Genomic DNA, 20,788 nt, shown 5'->3' with positions numbered 1-20,788 from the left:
TCACATATCTGTTTTACTTTCACATCACCTATATGATGATGTGTGTGTTTTATCTGCCATGGTACTTTTTATATTAATATATTTTTATATTTTATATATTATATATTTTATATTACTTACTGTTGATATTGTATTGTATTTGTATTTTACTGTGTATTATCTGAATCAGCATATATTGCATACTATGAATCCCCTGCCAAAGATGGCCACTGCAGACTTCACCCACTAATAATCTATGTGGAGTGCCCTTACCCAAGATGGCTGCCGCACTCGGTTTTCTATGACCTATTGGAGTCTCTCTGAACTTTAAATCTGGCACTGGACATGTTCCATTAGTGTCCTGGGACCTTGTTCCACACACCTAGAGAGATTATCACCATATCCCTCATTCTGCTGCGGTCGCGGGAGTTCCGCGCATGCGCATTATCGTCCGCGCACTGCGCATGCGCGGGAGCTTCTGCGCACTGCACATGTGCAAAATGGCCACCATAAACAGTATATAAACAAGCCCTGAACATGGGCATCTTATATTTCCTCCTGAAGAAGTCTATTTACGACGAAACGCGTTAAGATCCTTCTACTGTCTGTATACACTGCCTTAGGCCACTCTACCATCCTGGACACTTAATGTGTATACCCTGATACTCCTGTGCGGAGATCACTTGTAACACCTGTAGAACCTTCCAGGGATCCATACTGGTATAAGCTGACCTACTGCCTAATACAGATAAGCTTATTATTACTTTGTACAATGGGAGTTTGCATTTTATACTATTGCTGAATAAATTCTTTGTACATAAATTACTACACTATATGGCTCCTCTATCTTCACTATTTCGGTTGATTGGAGTTTGATAGCGGTGTTTGCATGGGGACGGCTGCCCGAGACCAAGAACTACTGCATACTGCACCTGCTGGTTTACATGTTCCTGACACACTAGATGGAGCTGTGATTCCCTTCTGGAGACCCTGATACAGATAAGCTGTTTTTATATTACCTTTCGGTACGCTTCCACCTATTACATTGTTACCTGGTTAACTGTACTTCATCATACACCCTCTATTTATCCATGTCCCTTTGCTGGTATATAATTGGAGAGCTTGTGGGCTGGGACACTGGTCCAGCCAGCTCCGTTTGAGCAGAAACTGCATATGCATTTTTATTGTGACATTGGAGTTAATTCTCTGTACACCAGAGTCTGATACGGTTGTTCATTCGGTGTCTAGCATTTGGATTTAAGAACTGGATTTATTGCATACACTGTTGAATACCAACCCAGAGACTTGCACTTTATCCTCATGCCTATTCATCTGTTCCCACTTTGTTTAGCATAATCTGCGAACATCACCAGTGCGCCATCCGTCTGTTGCACCTATCACTTTTATTTACGGCCTTACCAGGCAGAATTTTGTAGGAAGGCTGCCTCCTCACGTGGAAGAGGTGTATATGTGGGTTTGAACTATACTACTTTATATGTACAATACTGTTTTGAGCGCCAGTGTTTACATCTTACATCTACATATATATATATAAGTTAACCCGTGCATGATACTCATGCATTCTAGTCAAATCAAGATACTTAAGGTCTTAAAAAGGTTCTTGTCATGCATTTGGGCCTAGCCCAGGCCTCCTCAGGGGAAGATCGTTACTTCCCGACGCAAGCGCCCTTTTTAATGTGTGTTCATGAGGTAAAATTACCTCACGAAAATGAGTTTGACCCCTCAACTCGTAAATTTTGCCTTTACTACCCCTCCCATGGGTGGAAGGGGGGATGATGGAAGTTAACTGACTTGACTATTCTAATTTTTTTGTCAAATAATGTCAGTATACCAAATTTCAGGTCAATTGGATGAGCCCTTTCTGAGAAAATAGTTTTTTCCACACACACACACACACACACACACACACTAACGCACGCCTCTACACATGTGTGTTCATGAGGTAAAATTACCTCAAGAAAATGAGTTTGAGCCCTACCAAATTTCAGCCCTTTTTGAATTTTTTTTCCCACACACACTAAGAATTTAGTAGGTCAGTGTATAACTCTGCCCAGCAGGTGGCGCTGTGACTTGGTTTTTTTTTTCCACACACACACACAGACAGACAGACGCCACTAAGCATTTATATATTAGATATTTATGTATGTATGTCTATGTATGTATTTCTACATGAGTCCATGTCAGTGTGTATATGTATATATGTCAGTGTGTATATGTATATATGTCTGTGCGTATGTGTGTGTATATATATATATATATATATATATATATATGTGTGTATATATATGTGTATATATGTATATCATGTCTGTCTGTATGTGTATATATGTGTGTGTGTGTATCCCATGTATGTATGTTTGTATCTAGATATATATCTATATATACACATATGTGTGTGTGTGCATCCCATAGATTGTAAGCTTGCGAGCAGGGCCTTCTCACCTGTTTGTCTGTATTACCCAGTTTGTTTATTAGTTTATTATGTTTGTCCCCAATTGTAAAGCGCTACGGAATATGTTGGCGCTATATAAATAAATAAATGATGATGATGATATATATTGTTTTGTTTGCATACATTTGACATAAATGTGGTTGGTTATATAAGTTAGACAAGGGTGCTTTTGTTATATATAGAAATGTTATGTTTTTTGCGTATACTATACTAACTTAATCTATAAGTTTTTCTTCAAAAACAGGGGAAGAATCAGGATCATGCCCTCCAAGGATACTGTCAAAGAAGGCATACAAAGAAGGAGGTTGGTGTATAAAGTCATTCACAACATAAATTTCTAAATGTGAAAATTTGGTTAAATATTATTGTAAAAGTAAAGTTATGTACTCATGTTACTTATTTGAACAAAGCTTAGTTTCCTTTAAGGAAGTCCTCATACTACAATATTAAAGTACGTTTATCATTGTGTTAAAATAGATTATTTAGGGTTAATAGTTTAAAACATAAAAATATTATTAACCCTGAATCTACAATTGAACAAGCTATTTTAAAATCTGTATTAAAGGTTTATAGAGTATATAATTTCTAAATATCTGCTGAATATGTGACATTGTTTTTATTGTGCTTGTAGCAACATAATCAAAAGAATCTCTTAATATATTGTAAAAAAAAAAAAAGAAATACAATCATTTTGATTTGTTTATTTTCCTAAATTTTCCTAAATTTAGTATCTGTTCAACTTTTGGGTGATAATATACAAGATAATGACCACATTTTATTTTACGATGTAGTAAACAAACATTATTTTTGGTGCTCACGGTTTTTAAAGGATATTATATTAACTGGTTAAAATTGGACTTGCAAAATAAAATATAAAAAGCAATTATTAAATATGTATATGAAACCTTCCAACAATATGTAATTTCTATTTTATTTTGTGTTTTCTTTTGTAGTTACAACACACAAAGACAGGACACCATCTCAAAAAAAAGGATTCACGTGTGCCAACTACAGATATGTATGATAAACCTAATGTTATATATTTTTTTTAAAAATATAAATAATATATCTTTATAATCCATTAGCTTCAACAATCCATGCAGAAAAAGACATTCAAAGAAAGCGATTTCTGGAATCTTCATTTTCCGTAATTTCTAAAGTCCCTGAAAAAAGAAGAAGAGGCTGGTTTAAAACCAAAAAAATACCATTTTTAAAATCAAAGTGCTGGAAAATTTAAACATAGATTATATTTTCAGAAACTGGATTAGAAGACCTTCCACGTACCACAAGGACAGAAGTGGAGTCATTTCTGCACATTTTTGAATCAGTTACAGGTGAATTATACAACAATATACAGTCTACATTCAACATTTAACACCAATTTTTTTGTAAAAAATAAATAAATGTAAATGATCAATCTTTTGAAATACCATGCATTAAATATAAATGAACTAAAATTACTGTCTACAAGGACTGTAAAAAACAAAAGTAAGTTATCAATATATAGGATCAATACAAAATCACAGTGTGATATAAAAGTCTCAGGAGAATCAGACAATAAAATTAATAGTTCAACATCTAAAGTTTAAAAAAAAAAAAATTACTGCTGGTCAGAAACCTGCAGATGTGTTTTTTTTCCTTCAAAGCCCATTGCCCCCCTTCTCTTTCTGCTGGACACAAAGGACCTTCCACTATAAGTGAAAGTTGTGTGGGATGGGTCTGTGATTCTCTGTCCTAACAAAAAAACAATGATAGGAAAAAAAATTGTCGACATGTGAAATAGTTATCCGCCATTTTTAGGTGTAGTTCACAATCATATTGAATATTTTAAAATTATTGGGCTTTTAATTCTCTGTTTGTCTAAAGGATTTTAATTAAACTGTCAATAATGTATGCTTCAAATCTTCCTTTTTCTTACGGATATTAATATATCACGATTAATGATCAACTCTAATGTCCACAAAAGTCTTACTCCTACACTCTAGGGTTACAATTTGAAGCCTGCTTCTCAAAGTTTCTGCTAACACTTCATCTCCAAACTTTAACAACCATTTATCTATGCTCTGCTATGTCCACATTATGGGGGGAATTCAATTGACCGCAAGATATTTTTTAACACCACTTTTTTTTTTACACACATATATATATATATATATATATATATATATATATATATGTCACTTTTTTTTTTTTACACATATTATAGTCACTTCTAACTGTGCGCCAAGGGGACACCTATTTTTAATATTTACTATCCACAAGGGGTGGGACTGTGCCTTGATTACTTTGTCCCCCCGGGCAGCCTTCTCTTTACATCCATTTAATGGAGCGTGGAAACCCATTCTCCATATCTACTATATATATATATATATATATATATATATATATAAAATCACTTTTTTTTTACATACACATATAATATATATATATATATATATATAACTTACCTTAAGTCCGATCCCCTTCTCTTCTTTTTCCCTCGCTGAGTCTCTCTGTTCTGCACTCCTCCGTGCTGTGCTCGCAATGAATGTCGGGCGTGACATCACACCCGACATTCACTGCAAGCACAGCACGAAAGAGGGGGCCACGGAGAGAGCCGGATAGTCACCTGACCACCTGATCTGAATGATCAGGTGACCGCAAAAGGTAAGTTTCTTTTTTTTTACAGGATTTTATTTTTACAGCAGACCTGGCAGAGCCCCCGGGCACCTGCCTATCATGCGCAGTCGGAAAGACGTCCCTGCCTGCGACTCAATTCCATTGTTAATGCTCAATTTTTTTTCATGAAACTGTCCTCTCGCGCTCCAGTAGAAGGTCTATTGAAAGTATAGGGTGCTTGAGAGCCCGCTGCGTTTAAAGTTATTCAAGTGTTTTTAACGCCTCTTTTTTCTCGCACATCTTTGGGGTATGCTAAAAATAAAAAACATAAGAAAACTATTTGAAATTATGTAATAATGAAAAAAAAAGATAAACTATGCTTATCAGTAATGCATAACATGATAAAGTTGATTTTCTTGTGAAAAAATAATGGAAAAAAAACATTAAAAAATAAAGAATACAAATCACTAATTAAATATATTTATGTATGTTTTTGGTACAAATAAGCATGTACTAATGTGTTTTGACATGGTATAGAGGATTCTATAGTAAAAAATAGTGAAATAAAAAAATATGGTAAAGAAAGTACTGTAATGTGGATATTATGAAATAGAATGGTTGTGTAATGCAAACTAATGTATGAAAATGTATGCCAATCCTTTTTTTTGTATTAAACATGACCACGTTAAACACTCCCTTTCACTTCCCTAAAAACTCGCAAACACTAATGATTAACGCGTGGGGACAGCCTTCCCTCTTTTTCCATTGAATTAAATGAGTTTTAATGCTGCATTAACTAAAAACGGTCGCTATAGCAGTTAAAAACCCATGTGTGATTTTTATTTTTTTAACGCTGCGGGAAAAAAAAAACTTGCGGTCAATTGAATACCCCCCTATATATACATACATTCATATACCCATCTAATGTGACATTTTAACAACATCTTATGCATAATAACCCTAAAAGATTTACTATTCTTTAGTTTAATCATAAAAAGTTTCTATTAATCAATTCACAGAAGAAAATATATAGTTAGCAACACAATGATATTAAATATTAGTAGTTTTAGTATGATTAAACATGTCATTCATGCACATTATTTATTATTCAGGCATGTAAATTACCAATAACCCTAAAAAATTTCTGACAACCTAACAAATTGGTTTTTATTTTTTTTAATTAACATTACATTTAACTATTTTTGATATACTAAAGCAGCCCCTGCATAATCTACTGGTTACTTCTGGTATTGCAGCCACTCCCTATTAAATTATTTGTATTGGGATAACTATTACTATGTAACCCCCTGTCACTGTGTGTAGTGTGGTGTGCAAAGGGTACACAGTGCACCTCTTTCTCAAGCCCTGGCTAGCTGATGGGCATGGGTGTAAATGATCAGATGGTCCCTGCACATGCAGGTGTTTCTCTGTAGTTAGTGGGACACAGGTAATTGGGCGCCAGACCATCTCTATAACAAACTCAACTCTTTATTTACACTCCTCTTCCTCCAGCACGATAATCATAATGGTTTCAGCAATAAAGAAAAATATATACATCTCCTTACTCTCTCCAGCACAGTTCTTAATGTTATCCAGATGTTAAATAACATAATTTACATGTCTCTTGCACTCCATACTCACTGCAGATCACCCTCCACTGCAGGGGCACTCACATGGATGCTTATAGGCAGGCAGCTTCTCCTCCATGCAGCTCTGACACACTCTGTGTACCTCTCAACTGCAGCTCATCCCTCCTCTGCGGGGATGATGTCTCCTGTGCTCTGACACGTCACTCTGTGTACTCTCAGCCTCAGGATCTGACACTACAGCTACCTTGCCTCTTGTAGCAGCCCTCACTCCAGGGCCTCTTCCATGCGAAGTGTCCCCCTCTCTCTTGGGTTATCTATAGTGGCATGGAGTTCTCCTCCTCATCCAGGGCACACATTCCTTGCCCTGGCTCAGTCACCATGCTCAGACAGCCAGGCAATGCTGAGGGACCCTGGGAGCTTCCACTTCAGGTCCCCAGCTACATCTCTCCTCTCCTGTGTCTCCTCTCTCTCTCTCCCTGTGTCTCCTTCTCTATCCCCCCCTTAATGACAGCCCCTCCTTCCTTTCACTCAGTCTCACAGGCTGGGCTGGGTTATCACCATGGTAACCAGTTTATGTAACTTTTTATAAACTTCTAGCTTACCCTCTAGGTGACCCCTCCTGTATTCACTTAAGTGCAGGGTTTAACTAGAACACCACTAGGGGGGTGTTACAACTATAACTATAACTATTTTATTGTTAATATATGTCTTTTCAGACATAACTATCAGATTTAGGTGACTTTAAAACACTTTTTTTTTCAGTTCTTAGCCCGTTCACATTGTCAAACAATAATTCAGTATACTAATAACTTTGCTTTCTGATTTTTCAATTTCTGTTTGCACATTATCCAAAATATTTTATCAAAGGACCCTGCACTTGGAAACTGCTTTTCACAATGATTAGTCATATTCATACAGCCTTACACAAATCACTCAAAACACATTTTCTATCCCCGCAGTTCTACAAACATAGAACTTCTTTTTCTATCTAAACCTGTGGATAATCTATTTCTCATACTTCACTAAGGATTGTTTATTTACAAAATAAAAGCTTTCGCTGTCATAATATTATCAGTTCAAATTTCAATCTCTGAAATTCTTCATGTCCACAGACCAGACAGTTCTTTTATCAGTAACAAAGGTTGGTTGTATTACAATTCACAAATGTCATATTACAATTGGCTGAGTTGGCATATAGGTGTGTCTTGGTCCTTTAGGCTCTCCTGTTTACAATGGAGATTTTGGAGAAGTTCAAGCAAAAGTCTCTGTTCTCCACTGTGATTAGAAACATTTGTTCTTCAAATTAACTCTTTCCAGTGCTGCTCACATCTCTGTCCTCAGCTCACACAAACAATAGATCAAAAAACAATACATTACATAAAAAAAGACAAAAGAAATCCATTTATACAAATTTCTTATTAATATATTGGTTTCGTCCAAAAGTAACTTTGACAAGTACTACAGTGTTGTTGATGCTATTGATGTTAAATTAGACTTAATAATAGTTAGATAAATATTATCATTAAGTTTTAAAATACAATACAGAATACTGAAGAAAACTTTGAATGAGGATGAATCGTCATTAATTATAATTTTGATATGAAGATGTAATTTCTTTAAAAAATGCATTAATATTGTAATTAAAAAAAACTCATTTTTGGATTCACAGATTACTGAACAAGATATATGAATAACACCACACCAACACCAAAGACAAGAAAAGACCACAGATAAACCAATTAATATGCATTTGCAATAATCAAGTGGCGATAGGGAACAAATATTTACAACCCAAAAAATTGTAAACTAATAAAACTCTATTATATTTCCTTTAAAACATGTCTTTCATTATTCTATTGTATATAATTAACATACAACCGTACTCAAAGGGGTTAAATGTTAAAGCTAAGTCAAGTGGCAGCTGTATGTCTTTAAATAGCTTGGTCTGTCCAGATTGGTCTACCCTCAACACTTAACAAAGCCATGCCACTGTACAGTAAAAAGACTTAGAAAAGTGTTAAACCTTCCCTCAAAAGGGTTAAATGATAAAGGTAGGACAAGTGGCAGATGTATGTCTTTAAATAACTTGGTCTGTTCAGATTGGCCTACCCTCAACACTTAACAAAGCCATGCCACCGTACTGTAATTATGCAATGATTTTAAATAATTAGACATAAAAATAATAATTTCGTAAAAAAAAATGACTAATACATTTTGAAGACTATATGAAAAAAATAAGCAAAATCATACATTTCTCAGATTTTGAACATCAATTTACATAACATTTTTTGGGTATTTTTACATTATACAAAATGCATTAAAATGCATCAAGAGTTGGTCAATACTCCAGTCGCTCTTCAAACTCTAGCCGCTGGGTACTCCTGTAATCCCCAATCAATAGATTGTGACAGGAATATGTTTGAGAAGGGAGAAGAAAAAAGAGAAAGACAAAATGTGATTAAATGTGAGCATGTGTCAGTAAGTATACCTACCAAAAGGTTGCACTACACAGAGGATAGATAGTGCACTTTTCAAAAGATCACACCCACCTGGCCAAGAGTGTGCTGGTAATGTGTCTGGTCCTCACTCACTTACTCCACAGCTCATCCTTTAATACGTTACAAAAAAATGTTAGTAAAACCAAAAGCTAAAATACAAATACAGATATAAATATATATATATATATATATATATATATATATATATATATATATATATATTGTAACAAAAGGAGGCATTTAGCTGGCAATATGCAGAGAAAGCAGGGAAGTAGAGTAAAACATTGGCACAATTATGTACCTAGGTGGAGATTAAACCAGGTAAAAACATATGTGTAGTAAAAGTTGGTTTACTTACAAGATTTAAAAAGCTGATTCCTCTCAGCAAACAGACAGGATGTATCTGAAAGTCTAAACAGAGCCAGGGATGAGCGTGTCCTTTTTAAAGAGAAGGTTGGTGTGTCACCTGTCCATCAAGCTAGGCCTGTGGGAGGAGTGTCAGGTATAAAACCCTGCTTGTTTTATTGTTCAGGGAGATCAACGCTGGGATAGCTGGCTGATCTTGACAGAGAGCTGGACTATGTATAGTAAGCGTTTAGGGTCTCCATAATTGCTGTGCAAGTATACGGTGTCATACAATTATTACCATCCTGACAATAAAGAACCATAAAAAGGAAGAAGTTGTACGCGCATGCTTCTGCAGTAGCGGGCTCTTGCCACAATATATATAAACAAAACCTTTAACAGAACATTGTACAACACTTTTGTGTTTATGTCCCAAAGTCCAAATTGCATTCCTTAAAAATTAATTTACAATTAGTTATTCTTACAATGAAAAAAAAAAATATTTTTTTTTATTAAAAAAATTGGCCACTTGGATAATTGAAAAATTGGATATTAAACGCTGGCGCTCACGAGTTCCAGTTTCTGGGCCCTCTGCTGACTCTGATGAAAGGTCTTGATCCTGTAAAACATCAGGATCAATCTCTACCTCCAAATTATTTGCTAGATAGATATTGTGCAGAATGCTACAAGCAGTAACTATAAGGCAAACTTTGGATGATGACTATAGAAGTGCACAGCCGTACCTGTCTAAACAGCGAAACCAGCTCTTAAGTAGCCCAAAGGTACTCTCAATTACACCTCTGGTGGCTATATGTGCCGCTTGGTACCTTCTTTCAGCGTCAGACATTGGATTGAACACTGGAGTCAGCAACCAGGGCCGGCTCCATATCCTGCATCACCTAATAAAATAATTAAAGGAATATTATTTTTCTTACAGTTCTTCTCATTTTATTAACAATTAATAAAATAGTTGTTATAACTTACCTAGCAGCCATTCATGAGAAAACTGTTCCTCCTCAAACATCGAGAACAGTGCTGAATTCTGCAAGATAAATGAATCGTGAGACGATCCAGGGAACCCAACACAGACATTCCGAATTCTTTTTCTGGCATCACACACCATCTGCACATTCATAGAATGGAAGTGCTTTCGGTTTCTAAAGCTCTCTTCCATTCTGTGCAGAGGTGCGAGCGCCACATGGGTGCAATCTATTGCACCCAGGACATTCAGCATACGTGCTACAGTTTAAAATTCAGATTTTACCACCCACCATTTAATTTCAGGCTATGGAAACTTGATTTCCAAGTATGTTTTATAATGGCTTTCAGGACGTTGGAACAAGCACCTTGAAAATGTGGGTTGGGAGAAACCCGCAATTACTGACAACGCCGGTTGGAAAGTCCCGGGCGCAAGAAACTGCAATGCCCTGAGAAGCTTTGCCAATCCTGGCACAGCATGGTTTGTGAGGACTGTTGCTTCCAGGTCCTCTTTAAGGAGGTCATATAAAAAAATTGCATCTGAGGATAGACGATATAATCTTATCACCTCATCCTCAGGGACCCCATCAAGTAACTGACAGGGACGGGAGAACTGACGCTTGACCTCAAGTAATGGAGTCACAGCATTCTCTCCCTCACTTGCTTCCATGTGCACTGCTACATTATCCTCAATTTCACAAACATTTTCTTCATCTCCCTCAACTATCAAAACAGCATGTGCATATTCTTCCATACATGCTGCATGCATATACTGCCAAACTGTGATAGAAAATGGCTCCATTACTAAATTTTCTAATTTAAAAAAAAAATGTACAGAAAAAAGTTACACAAATATTAATTAACTAGATCAAGATATTAATCAAACTATTCAATAGATTGTTAAAAATAGTAATATAAGAAATACAAATCCCCAAGTTCTCAACATTTACCACAGTCTGCAGCTCTCAGACGACAGTTCTCTTCTCTCATGGCAGTTGACTGAGAAATGTAACTAATGTGTGATTTTAAACTTACTGGAATATACCATTTGATTTTTTACCCAGGTGATGGATTTGACTGTTATTTGACATGCATATAAATTAAAGGGATTAAAGTTTATTTTAATACACATAAATACATTTTTGACAAGTTATCTATATATATTTTATCTAAATCCCCTTCCCCCCCATTAAAATAAGCTTTGCAATTTCAGGATACCTAAACGCTTTTCCACCACCTTCAATGGTACGATCAAAAAAAATGCTAAATTGCGTTTTCAGTGTATAAGAGGTAATGTGAATAATGACAATTGAAAAGCCTGCCTGCAATTGTTCTATGGGCTTGCTGAGTATTTGCGTTACATATTTATTTCCGTATTTAACGCATTAAAAAGGAGAAATCGAATTGAGCGGACTCTATGCAAGCACTACAAATCGTTAAATAGGAGCGGTACTGCCCATTCGAGGCTAATTTAATACCCCCCTATGGATGAAATAGAGAGAACAGAGGGTTGGAGGTGTAGCCAGAGCTGGATTAAGGCTCTGGGGGGCCCGGGGCACTTAGACAGGGGGGCCCCTAAGGTGTACTATGGCTATAATTTTATACATATACACATACAATACTGTGTGCACTACTGTTAGGTGCAGGCAGCTCTGCCTTAACCAGTAGTACAGTGTGAAGCGGGACATACCTTCCAACTGTCCTTGTAGTCGGACCAAATCCTGTCTAAGCGGGACAGTTTCCCAAATTCGGGACTGCTCCAACAGGTTCAGGACATTTGACAGACTGTCTGCTCTCATCACCTGTGGCTGCTGGTGTCTTAAACTCAGTTGCTGCTTGTGTAGATCCTGGAATATTCGTGTAAATTTAAAATAGCCCTGGCATTAAATCAACAGCACATTTCATAAAAAAAAAACTATTTCCCTCCCCACAAAACAGCCCAGCAATAAATTAATAGCATTTACATGTAACAAATAAACCCATTTCACACAACCATTTCTGACAATTAATATTTCATATTGACGTTTAATAAATTAGCCCTCCTTCTCCCCAAAATTAGACCTAAATTGAATAATAAATTAATAGTCCCGAAACCAGCACAGCATTTAAAGATCCCATCAACTCGCCTGAATTGGCCCCACTATTAAATTAAATATTACACCAACACCTGTAAAATAAATTCATAGCACCCACCAGCAAAACTACACCATTAAATTAATAGTCTCTCTCTCTCAGCAAAACTACACCATATCTCTCTCTCTCTCTCTCAGCAAAACTGCACCATATCTCTCTCTCAGCAAAACTACACCACATCTCTCTCTCTCAGCAAAACTACACCATTAATATATCTCTCTGTCACACACACTTAAAAAGACAACTTGGCAAATGTCCAACACCCAACCATCGCTACCTCGCAAGTGTTCTACTACAACAAAGTTCAAATCAGCTGTCATCTTTCTCCTGTTTGTGCGGCTGTCAGCTGTAAATCTCCCTCACGCAGGCACTCACCACTCAGCAATACAAACCCTCCCCCTCCAGACGGACAAATCCTTGGCAGCAGGCCAGATCTGCTGTACATTTTTACATATTTACGCCGACTTCTAGTTGCTGCACATGCGCAGCAGCTTCTCTCCTTCCAGCCAGCGGCGGGGGGCCTTCAGAGAGAGGGGGGTCCGGGGCACGTGCCCCCTGTGCCCCCCCCCCTTAATCCGGCCATGGGTGTAGCTGGATGAAAATGTAGAAATAAACAGATTCTTAGAAAAGATGTCTATTGCAGCACTTGTGTTTTTGAACTTCCTTCTTTTTGAAAGTGATTTAGATGAAGATGAGCTTCATAAATTACATAGCAGTCAGTGAGCAAAGCTCATTTGTGCCCACAATATAGTAACATTACATTAATTTCTTTATCACAACTCTGTAACATCACTCTACAGACCTTAACAACATCTGAGATAAATTAATTAAATGTGGAATCGTCAAACTGATTTGATGGCCATATTTAAAATTTCAAAACTCACTGAGTTTGCTGTCAAAATCGCTGAAAATCTGCAATTTGACAAATCTGCCGTTGGATGCATTTTCTCCCCGAGGAGCTTCTAGCATTTACTTGCCTATCAAATTGAATTCATTATTGAAAATGTAAGTAATTTATTAAAAAAAAAGGTAGTGGCATCAAAAATGAATTATGGGCTCTATTTATAAAAGAGTAAAAAGGTAGTTTTGCTGCCAATATGGGCTCTATATAGCATTGTTCTATACACCAAAGAGAATTAAGACCAGCCTTAGGTTTTGCCTGTCATGTATTCCCCATGTCTTTTTATGAGTAAGCATTTTTAGCCAGTGCAAGTTCTACCATGATTTCTGTTAATATCTCAAAATCATTAAAATGGCTTTAGTCTTAAAATAAAACATTTTTATGCAGTATTGTTTTATTTTAAAATATTAATTATTAAAATAAATCAATCAATGCTTTTAAATGTAGAACAAAAATGACATTGTATATAACGTACGCATTATATTATTTGCAGAATTTTGTTTGTGTGTGTGGGTTTTTTTAATACTTGAAAAGCTGGATCATACAGGCTCATAATTACTTTTTCACTACGATAAGCGGCAATATAAACTTATATTTAGGATATAATAATAAATAGGATCGTATATGCATTATTCTAAAGTAAAAAAAATCAAATGTATTTTTTAACAGTCTTTAAGACATAGTTTTTGTTTATTATTTTGTTTTTTGAGGGCACCATATATTTTTTAAAAAATTTAATAACAGTTCCAAATTTAACAAAACCAATTTATAACGCTGCTACATGCCTTATAACCAGTGCATTTTCTGTTATAGAACTCACAGAACTGAGTTCCAGTACCTTTTTTCAATGGATTTTCCAAGTTTTAAAAGTGACTTTTGAACATTTGATGTTTGGTCCACATGGACTTGAATTGCGCTATGCCCTGTTGAGCGTAGCAGGTCGGCAGCAAAATCATTAAAATGGTGCATGCGGGTTGCTTGTGTGTCGAGTCCGATACGTGCCTCGTCCACGCTGGTTGTGATGGCACTGCTCGGCTTGTGACGCTGCTCAGACGCGTCATCTTGTGATTGGTCGTGTGGTCGCGCACTGAGTGGTTACTGCGGTCGGCGACCGTTATGTTTCATTACAGAACTGACGTGTGTGGGTTTGTGTACAGCGATTGACTACATGATGTGAGTTCCGGCACATTTATTCTTACAAAAAAAGCACTGCTTATAACAATGCATATATTGCCCAGTTGTTATTTTTAGCCCTTTTGACACATTGGTCAATCCTTGTAAGCTAAGGACATTTAATCAAGTTCTGCACAGCTATACCTTAGCATCATATCCTTAGCAATTACTGTTTAGAAGCTATATAACTGTATATTAATCTACCAACCCTCTGGGTTCAATCATTTTCTTTTGTGAATTAGATCAAACAGATGCTGTATCCACCATGACACATTCTGTAGGCAAATCACAGCTGAACTAAAGTCCTTCTGGGCTTATGTATCAAGAGGCTTTACTAAACAGTGTTAATAAATATGATGGAAGTAGCAATTACATGTGTCACAACTGCACTCCTAACCAGCATAATACGTGATTTTGTACCTTCTCTAGCTAAGCTTTAAAAATAGAGCCCAAAAGAAATATTACCTGATAATAACAAAGTTTAAATGTGTACTAGCATTACAGTGATTTTCAGTAATTTATTATAACCTGTGAGGGGGAAGGCACACATAAGATTACTTTCTTAAAGCTAATGCATCAAACTTGGCTAAACCTTAATGGACAATACACCAATACATAACATTTCCTTAGGTACATAATAAGCATGTTATGTTAACAAATCAACCTCACTCATAACACAAATGGGTATATTTACTAAGAGGCCGTTCCGGCGAACTTTGACACTTTGGTCCTTTGATATAACATTGCCATTTTAAAAAAATACTTTAGGGCCCCATTGGAACACTTAAATAAATTAAGAATTGCAAAATGGTTTTAGCATAGGTATATTGTCTACATTCTCCCAGGCCTAAATAATTTGCTCTAATCTAAAAAGGGGAATAAACTGAAAGTGAGGCATGGGAGACACTGAGAAGATAATTTTCCATTAATAATGCCCATATTCTTAACTAACAGACTCAATTACCTTATAATATTGTAAATAGCTTTAACACAACTTATTTCATTACCATTTATTTATATAGCGCCACCAATTCTGCAGTGCTGTGCAGAAAATATTTTTGTCATTCAATTCTGCCCCATTGGAGCTTACAGCCTAAATTCTCTAACACACACATAGACTAGGCTGAATTTTGTTAGCAGTTAATTAACCTACTAGTATGTATTTGGAGTATGGGAGGAAGCCAGATCACCCGCACAAATACTGGGAGAACATACAGACTCCACACAGATAAGGCCATGGTTGGGAATTAAACTCATGACCCCAGTGCTGTGAGCATAAGTGCTAACCAATTAGCCACCGTGCGGCCAACACATTATTTCATCATGGAACACTTTCAAAATGTCTCACTTTACTAAAATAGTTTAGAATTTGAATTAAAAAGAATGGACAGAATCAAATAAGCACAATAGGAGTTTTCCTGCCTAATAGTATATAAACAAATGCTTCTCATTCACCTCACATTACTTCTTTATACTTTTCTGTCATTTAAACAAAAAAATTCCCCTGCAGCTGTGTCCTGATGATATGTATGATGATATGGTATGTAGCAATTCTATATGAACCAGATTATTAATATGACAAAAACTCTCAAGTTTTAATGGGTAACAGCCATAAAGAATAATCCAAACACAACAATGGGCATTTCTCTCAAGTCACTGTGACTATTCAAGAATGATCAATAATGTCTGTGAGTAAATACTAAGATGTAAAACAACAAACCAGTGTCTGTTTTGCTTAGCTCCAGATAAGTGCAGTGGAGGGTAAGTAGTCAATGGACTGTAGCCTCTAAAGATAAAGCCAGTCTCTTCCTGGATTTGCAGCTTGTGTATGCGCATGGAAAAAACAGTAAATTGGTAACATCAAAGTTCTGGCGACTTCCACTTTAGGACCGCCGACTTCATTAAATTAAACTTTTAAATTTTTATATGTATGTATATATATATATATATATATATATATATTCATACATACAACAGTTGTATGCAATTAGTAGCAGCTGTAAAAATGTATTTTATGTACATTACACATTAATGACTCCCTAATAAATGTATTTCATGGGAATATATATATATATATATATATATATATATATATATATATATATTCCCATGAAATACATTTATTAGGGAGTCATTAATGTGTAATGTACATAAAATACATTTTTACAGATGCTACTAATTGCATACAACTGTTGTAGCATGTATACACAGTCAGCACCATTAGTAAGCAGCACTTAAAATATCCTATAGCTGGAGCAAGAGATACGGATGAATAACGAAGTGCTGAGAGATGACCAGAGCTAAATCGAATGCTGCTACGTGCGCTCGCGTTTGGTATGCCCTTACTGTACATTGACTACGGCCAAGTGCCCCTTCCCGCCCCATTCCCTCCCTGAAATTGTAGCCTGCAATAAGTGTTCTTTGCGTTCAAAGATAAATTAAATGTGACTGTGTTCTGTGGTTTTTTTGTTTGATTCTAGGAATGCGAAGAGTGTTTTTTTTATGGATGATGTGCACAAAATCACCATTTACTTCCCTTGCTTAGTCAGGTCCTAAGTGTCTATTCTCACAAATAGCTTTTTTTGCATGAAATTAGAATTTCAAACACTTTCAAGTTTTCAAATCAGCAATTTATTTAACTTTATTTTTTTTTTAAAAGCAATAGCAAACATATGAATGTGAAAAATGAAAAAGATAAAACACTGTAATTTAACAGCTTTGTTGTGGAAAATTTCATTGAACTAAAAAAGTTCAGAAAACGTAAAGTTTTGTTTAGCAGTTACGCTAACTTTACTGGTGCTGTATATAAAGCCAAAGCCGTTATTAGTTTTAGATATATTAAGAAACTAATGAAGGTCTCAGTAATGCATCCCCTGTAGTAGATCAACTGCATTCAAATGGATTGGCTAGATTGACTTACTACTCAATATATGCCCTTGGTGAAATTGACGTGGAAAATGTTTGCTTGGCATTAGCAAACAATATCTTTTATAACAAAAATTTATTGAGCAGGAAAGGAGACTTACTTTGTTCAGCCATAAATCCAATACAAAACATATATTGATTTCAAAATAAATCATGTTTCAGTTTAATCTTAATCTTAAAATGTGAAAAAAGAAATTAATACATTTATTTTCATGCATATCTAGTGTAAAAGACTGTTCTGTTGCCTTCCCTTCAAAAACAAAAAAGAATCAGCTTGTCACAGTATTTGTACTTCTACAATCCCATCAGGCACGGCACACTGTCAGTTAGTGGAAAGCATTAAACTCAATTTCGGTATGCCAGAGATTTAGCCTCAGAAAAATTGCTGCACCACATCACGCCTCATAATCAATCTGAATATAGTTGAAAGCGGTAATTGTGCTATTTATTTCTAGGCCTACTATTAATCTTTCCTATTATATATCCATCAGATAATTTGCTTCTAGATCTAATGACAATCCATTTAATGTTTGATATGGTCCATTGATCTGGTGATGCAGAGGTACCTTTGAATGATGTTCATCACTGTTATCAATACACTATCATCTATTAATATTATGATATTCGATCCCTTCACCCATCATAAAGTTTCCACAGCGTTCTCCCAATCAGTCAATAAACTATGTATCATGCTGTGTAATCAATTGTTCTCATTATTAATGGTTTTTGGAACCTCTCCAGCTTTTAAATTTTCTCTTATCTACAATCTCTCAGAAATCAGCTTATTTTTCCTAACTCATATTTTTAATACAAACTAAAATAATTGTAATCAGTGGTGGAAGTGGTGACGTATACAGGGGTATGTCATACTGTCACTTCTCCTGCTGTCTTCATTGTATAACTATCAAACTCCATTCACTTACATTTCCATTACATTTTCCATACCATCACTTCTAAATTTCCACTTTGACCACTGATTATAATATTACTAAGCTAAGTTTTTTCTTGGTAGAAGTCTAAAAGTTAGATTTGTTTAAATTTCTTGAAAATATTACGACTAATATGCCACTAGTAGCATAAATGTAAGCAGTCAATGTTTTATATAGACAACAACAGACAGATAGCAAATATAGAGCCATTTGTATCTGAAGTAAGGAAACTTGTTCAATGCCTAATATCATATCTGCATGATTTTCGCCAAATTTTGGCCAAATAAACTCACAGCAAATTTTGGAAAAAGTACTACATGGGTGAACACATTAAGATTACATTTCTGCTGATTCCACTGGTTCTGATTGTTAAATGATTGTAGACAAATCAAGAGCAATGAAGGATTTGAATCAGCAACTAATGTGACCGATTTGTAGTTAAGTAGCTCATTTTGATTCAAGTTGTTTCTGATTGTTTCATCTGGAAGTGTTATATTTCTGGGAGTGTTATGAAAAATAACTGAATTAGGTAGTTTATAACAAGAGATAAGAACTGCTGTGCATGATTTTATTCTAATTGGTAATTAATATTATTATGAGTTACAATTGGACAGATGTGACCTTATTACATCAGTATTCATTAACAAGACAATACAATTCATGCAGTTTGTGCTATTATATCTACCTGCATCCTAATATTTTGATTGCTCTAAAATTTTAATAATTAATAAATATTTGCAGTAGATATAACAATGAATATATAAATAACTAAACAACTCTTCCACTTTATTCCGATACAACATATTGTAATTATTTTGGAGATTGGGATGCTTAAAGCAACTTGCTGTCTTAATAAACAATGGTTTGGTGAAAACAGCATAGATTTATTTAGCATTTTCTTTACACTGCATAGATTATGTTAGTGCTCATGCACCCATTGTGCATGATAGGCCTGATTATGCAAGGCACATATATTCCAATTTTCAGCGTATTGTATGCAAGATCACTCTGCGCATGCCCAGAACAGGGAAATTTGGCTGACAAATATAGAGATATGGCCATATACATAAGCAATGTCTGTGCAAAGGTGAGTATAAGGAACATGTATGATAGCATACGATTTTGGGGAATGAACTAGGCGGGGAAGGGGAGTGTTGCCATATAATGATATATTTACCTAAGAACTCTTCTGCACACTACACTTAAGGATAATTATTGTAAAATCAACTCAAATCATCTCAACACAACATAACTCAACTGAACTGATCTATTTGTACTACTGCCATTGCCTAGAGTACTCTAACGTACATGGTCCATACAGCCAGAAGCGTCTCGATTTGTGATTGGACGCAGGTGTACGCTGCATCACTTTTACGCCACATAAATTACTTACAATCAAATTCATCTTGCTTGTATGAATTTGATAGTACGCAAGTTTGACATACACGTGCGTAGGGTAACAAGCGCAAGTTGCACTCAAAATGCGCACCCTTATGAATCAGGCCCGAAAGCTCCAGTTTTATGTGCTTTATCTATGTGGGAGCAAAGGAGCAAAATGAGGTCAATGCACTGCCTACTTTCCTTCTTGTCTTCCCCTTATTTTTAATGTGTCTTACACTAGGGTCTGGACATCTTACTGTATTCAGTCTTCATCTTCTAATCAACTGTGTACCCTGCTTACACTTTGAACTGTTCACAGCAGCAGGAGACAGTTGGGGAGGGTGTGCTAATTCCCCACACACATAGAAATTAAGCCGTAAAGGGTTTTAAGCGCATTCATTCTTAGAATGTTTCCATAAAAAGGTTTACAAGTAATTGTTAGGACATCTACTGCTAGGTTTAAAAAAACTAGCATTAAGGCTTTGGAAGACTTATTGTTTTAGTTATGTTCTTGAAAAAAGGCTGCGCGACTGCTCGTTAACGTGTATTTCAGTACATTTATATTATAAAACAGGGATTAAGTTGTTTATGTTTATGATGCCTAAAAAGGCAGTTATTAGCTTATAAAGGAAAATGATTTTATTTGAAAGTTGCTATTCCTACAAGCAGAATTGCAGTCTAGATAGATTAAACATTTTTAAATCATGTTTCTCTCTTATAAAAAGAAGCTATGGGGTAAGTGTATCAAACTGTGAGTTTTCAGCGGGTTTGAAAAGTGGAAATTTTTTCCTATAGCAACCAATCAGAGTCAAGCTATCATTTTGTAGAATGTACTAAATAACCGATAAATAGAATCTGATTGGTTGCTATAGGCAAAATCTCCACTT

At 35.6% G+C, this 20,788-nt stretch overlaps 1 long non-coding RNA gene across 1 annotated transcript in view; it reads right to left on the bottom strand.

Annotated features, from left to right (window-relative positions):
• Positions 1 to 3,273: 3,273 nt before the first annotated feature.
• LOC142138617 (uncharacterized) overlaps positions 3,274 to 20,788 on the bottom strand; it is a 42,394-nt gene continuing 24,879 nt past the window's right edge. The window contains exon 3 of the long non-coding RNA XR_012688063.1: positions 3,274 to 3,615. This is a non-coding gene — a long non-coding RNA (uncharacterized LOC142138617). The remainder of the gene's footprint in view (positions 3,616 to 20,788) is intronic.

This window comes from Mixophyes fleayi, chromosome 2 (genome assembly GCF_038048845.1).
Source record: "Mixophyes fleayi isolate aMixFle1 chromosome 2, aMixFle1.hap1, whole genome shotgun sequence".
Taxonomy (NCBI): Eukaryota; Metazoa; Chordata; class Amphibia; order Anura; family Limnodynastidae; genus Mixophyes; species Mixophyes fleayi.
This window is presented reverse-complemented; position numbering and strand designations above follow the sequence as displayed.